Source organism: Microcebus murinus, chromosome 1 (genome assembly GCF_040939455.1).
Source record: "Microcebus murinus isolate Inina chromosome 1, M.murinus_Inina_mat1.0, whole genome shotgun sequence".
NCBI lineage: Eukaryota > Metazoa > Chordata > Mammalia > Primates > Cheirogaleidae > Microcebus > Microcebus murinus.
Genome location: NC_134104.1, coordinates 165,177,871 through 165,182,757, shown reverse-complemented (window position 1 = coordinate 165,182,757; position 4,887 = coordinate 165,177,871). Strand labels below are relative to the sequence as shown.

General features: G+C 62.6%; 1 pseudogene; it reads left to right on the top strand.

Annotated features, from left to right (window-relative positions):
- The first annotated feature begins 1,279 nt into the window (after positions 1-1,279).
- LOC142875091 (uncharacterized) lies at positions 1,280-1,398 on the top strand (annotated as a pseudogene).
- Positions 1,399-4,887: the final 3,489 nt, after the last annotated feature.

Here is a 4,887-nt window from a genome sequence, read left to right as displayed (position 1 = left end):
TCACACCTCCTGGTTGCCCCGCTCTGAGACAAGGAGCCGGGCTTCGCATTCCCACAGCAGCCAGTCGTGGGCTGAGGACACCTGGGGCGTTGGGAACTCCCTGGCTTCTCCTTGGTTTAACATCTGGAGCTGCTTGTGAATTGTGCCGCCACACACACCCGAGTGCAGGTGTCTTCTGCACAGACTGCGGGCCTCGCTCTTCTGAATGCCGCTAGCTCGCGACCCACCCACGGGTGAACCTGGTCAGGGTACTTTCTCTCAGGGGCAGACTCTGATCCGGGCGGGCTACCGGTGTCTCTGTTTGCTCCTTTCTTTCTTCCACTTCGGGAAAGGCTTCCTTACTGGGTGTGGAAATCTCCTATGCCTTTCCTCGCCTATTCTGTCAGCTCTAAAATTCTCTTTCGGTTGCCACCCTCACAGATGGATTAGGAAACTCTTTGCGGTGCACTCATTAGTGAAATGACCTCAATGACGCTGGAATCCAATATCTAATCGCCAATTTTTAGCGAGTCCACACGCCAGGGTGGTCGGGGTCCAATGCAGCCCCGGCCAGGCCCAGGCCCCTTGGACTGGGCCACAGGAGGACACAGAGGAGGGTCCCGGCCCCCACGGTAGGTAGAGGTGCGGGCAGTTCTCCAAGGGCTTGGGTGTTTTCCAGAGGGAGGAGATGGAGGGGACTGATTTCTTCAGCGCCCCACAAACCACGCCACCCCACCCCACCCATGGGACACATCCCGAGAGAGAGAGAGAGACGCCCCATACACTGGCTCCCCTCCCCCGTGCGCTGTGCCCCAGCCCTGGCCCGGGGGAATAGGCGGCCGCCGGGCCACAGGGTGGGGGGCGCAGCTGAAAGGGGTTGTGGGGGAGGGCCGCCCCTGGCTGGGGTCAAAGGGCGAGCGCCCCGCCCCTCCCGCCCGTGCGCAGTCAGCGGCCCCGGCGCGCTGGGGGTGGGGGGCGGGGAGGTGAAGGAGGCCAGGCGAGGAGAGGAGGGGGGCTGGAAGGGCTCCACCTTGGCGGGTCCAGCCGTGGAGGCGCATCTTGTGTGAGTGTGAGTGAGTGAGTGCGTGTGAGTGTGAGTGTGTGTGTATACAGAGACAGCCCCCAACCCCGGCCCGCCGCTCCCTGCCCGCCCCGCCCGTCACCCCCGTCCCTCGGAGCCCGCGGGACCCGGCCGGCGAACTCAACAGGCCCGACCCGGCGCGGGGCCTGGGGCGGGAGGAGGCGGCGGGGAAGCGCAGAGAGGCTCGGCTTCTTGAGCGGGGCAGGGGCGCCCTCCGCCGTCCACGGCCACACCACCCCGAACGCGCCCGATCCCGTCTGGTCTCGGAAGCTAAGCAGGGTCGGGCCTGGTTAGAACTTGGATGGGAGACCGCCCGGGAATACCGGGTGCCGTAGGCTTCTTCTTTTTTTTTTTGCCTCTGGTTCTGTCGCGTTTCTGGGAGTGCGGGGGCGGCCCGGGGTGGGGGTGACCCCCACCCTCAGCGCCCGCCGCGGTGCCTGGCGCCCCAGCCCGCACCGTGGGGCCTCCTCTTGTCCCGAGCCGTGACACCGCCGCCACGCGGCAGCATGCGTGGCTTCTGGACTGTCAGGTCTCAGACCAAAGGTCTGCTCTGTGGGAGCCGACACGCTGGAGGAAACCTTGAGAGTCTGAGAGGGGAGGGAGTTCCAGAAGAAGGCCAGGATGTCATTTTGAGGGAGTATGTGACCAGAACTCCTCCCGTTGCTTTTGGGGTTCTATGGGCTACACGTAGGAATCTTTGGTGGTGGCACCTGATGTTCGGGGATCCGGAGTCACACCCAGACCTGCTCCACAGGCCTCCTTTTACTTTTCTCTTCGGATTCATTTTTTTTTTTTTTTTTTTGAGACAGAGTCTCGGTTTGTTGCCCAGGCTAGAGTGAGTGCCGTGGCGTCAGCCTAGCTCACAGCAACTTCAAACTCCTGGGCTCGAGTGATCCTTCTGCCTCAGCCTCCCGGGTAGCTGGGACTGCAGGCATGCGCCACCATGCCCCGCTAATTTTTTATATATATATCAGTTGGCCAATTAATTTCTTTCTATTTATAGTAGAGACGGGGTCTCGCTCTTGCTCAGGCTGGTTTTGAACTCCTGACCTTGAGCAATCCGCCCGCCTCGGCCTCCCAAGAGCTAGGATTACAGGCGTGAGCCACAGCGCCCGGCCGGATTCATTATTTTTAAAAAGTGTCTCTTATCTCTATTATTGCATTTTCTTTTCTCTCTCTTTTCAAGCAGATGATGGGAGTCCAAGTATTAAGGTGACATGTGTTGCCCGTGCCCCCCTCCCCCCCCCCCGTGTTCTTATTCATTTACCCCTCATGTTGTTCCAGCATATTGTGGGGGCACCAATGTTAAGGACGGGTGCGTTGCCCTCTCCCAGCCTCCCCCCTCGGGTCAGAGCTTCAAGTGCGCCCATCCCCCAGTCGGTGCGTACCCACCCCATTCCTAATGGATGTGTATGCCCATCCCCTCCCCCCACCCGCCCGACACCCACCCGAAGAAGGTGATTCCTCTGTGTCCACTTAGGTGTCCATGGGTTCGTACCCATTTGCTGGTGAGCGCGAGCACGTGGTGCTCGTGTGTCCATTCTTGGGATACTTGGCTTACTGGAACGGGTTCCAGCTCTGGCCAGGAGAACCACGAGAGGTGCCCCCTCACCGCTGCTCCTCATAGCCGAATAGCACTCCGTGGTGTCCACGCGCCACATTTTATTTACCCACTCGTGGGTCGATGGGCACTCGGGTGGCTTCCAGGTCTTTGCGATTGTGACTTGTGCCCTGACACTAACCCTAACCCTTACCCAGCCCGTCTCCTCCACGGCCCCTGCCTGACTGACTCCTTCCCGCCCGGCCTATCACCTGTCACCGTCCTCTGCCCCTGCCTGACACGCTCCTCCCCGCCCGGGCCGTCACCGTCCTCGGCCCCTGCCTGACGGGGCTCCTCCGTGGCCTGGGCCTTCCAAGGGCTTGGTGTGGACGCTGGTTCCAGGACGCCCTCCCAGGAACCCGGTAGCAGGGCGGCCGCAGCGTCTCGCGCAACCCAACCGTCCGCCGGCTGGCCGCCGTCGCTAAGTGGCCTGCGGGGGACGTGCTCCCGCTGTGCCGTGGGGGCCCAGCCTGGTGTCTTCTCTGAGGCCCCGCGGCTGCCGCTCCCCGCAAGGGGATAGCCGCGGAGGTGGGGACCGCCTCCTCATGGGGACGTACACCCAGCTCTCCACGTCGGATTCCGGATTCCGGGGCTCTCTGTCCTGCCAGAAGGCCCAGCTGGCCTGCGGGTCCTCAGAGTGGCAAAAACATCCGAAAACTGAGATTGAGGGTCCGGTGGGTGTCTGCACTTTTGTGCTGGGCACCCCAGGGAGGCCCGGGGGCTGGCTGGACAACGCGGTCTGCTGGGCTGGGGGGGGGTTTGGAGGAGCAACTGATGCCCTTTGCACTTTGGGTAGCAAGTGTCTGAGGTGTCTCTGGGCCCTGTGCCATGTGGGGGCGGGGGCGGGGGCGGGGTGGGAGGAGGAGGAGGAGAAGGAGGAGGAGGAGGAGGAGGAGGAGGAGGTGGGAAGGGCCCGGGCCTGCAGTCGTGTTCCCCGGGGTGGCACAGCATGTGGCTTCTTCCACAGGCTGCTTGGCCTGGGCTCCCTGCACCTGGGCCTTTGGAGGACTGGCCCTGTGCTTGCCAACACTTCCTGCAGGGACCCAGAGCTGGGAGGTTGCATCTCTCAGCCCTGGGTCGGGCAGAGCCCCAGCGGGCCATGCCCACAACCTCTCTCAGCAGGGGTCCCCCAGAAGGCTCCTTTGGGACCAGGATTCTCTTGCGGGTGACTCTTTAAGGTCTGGCCCCTGGATGGAGGGGCACCAGGAGTAGAGGAGCAGGAAGGGGAAGGGGGTGGCCATGCGAGGGGACACTTTCAGGCCAAGTCCCAGCTTCAGTCTGATCCTCCTGGGAACCCCGGGGTGGACATCACACCTCCTGGTTGCCCCGCTCTGAGACAAGGAGCCGGGCTTCGCATTCCCACAGCAGCCAGTCGTGGGCTGAGGACACCTGGGGCGTTGGGAACTCCCTGGCTTCTCCTTGGTTTAACATCTGGAGCTGCTTGTGAATTGTGCCGCCACACACACCCGAGTGCAGGTGTCTTCTGCACAGACTGCGGGCCTCGCTCTTCTGAATGCCGCTAGCTCGCGACCCACCCACGGGTGAACCTGGTCAGGGTACTTTCTCTCAGGGGCAGACTCTGATCCGGGCGGGCTACCGGTGTCTCTGTTTGCTCCTTTCTTTCTTCCACTTCGGGAAAGGCTTCCTTACTGGGTGTGGAAATCTCCTATGCCTTTCCTCGCCTATTCTGTCAGCTCTAAAATTCTCTTTCGGTTGCCACCCTCACAGATGGATTAGGAAACTCTTTGCGGTGCACTCATTAGTGAAATGACCTCAATGACGCTGGAATCCAATATCTAATCGCCAATTTTTAGCGAGTCCACACGCCAGGGTGGTCGGGGTCCAATGCAGCCCCGGCCAGGCCCAGGCCCCTTGGACTGGGCCACAGGAGGACACAGAGGAGGGTCCCGGCCCCCACGGTAGGTAGAGGTGCGGGCAGTTCTCCAAGGGCTTGGGTGTTTTCCAGAGGGAGGAGATGGAGGGGACTGATTTCTTCAGCGCCCCACAAACCACGCCACCCCACCCCACCCATGGGACACATCCCGAGAGAGAGAGAGAGACGCCCCATACACTGGCTCCCCTCCCCCGTGCGCTGTGCCCCAGCCCTGGCCCGGGGGAATAGGCGGCCGCCGGGCCACAGGGTGGGGGGCGCAGCTGAAAGGGGTTGTGGGGGAGGGCCGCCCCTGGCTGGGGTCAAAGGGCGAGCGCCCCGCCCCTCCCGCCCGTG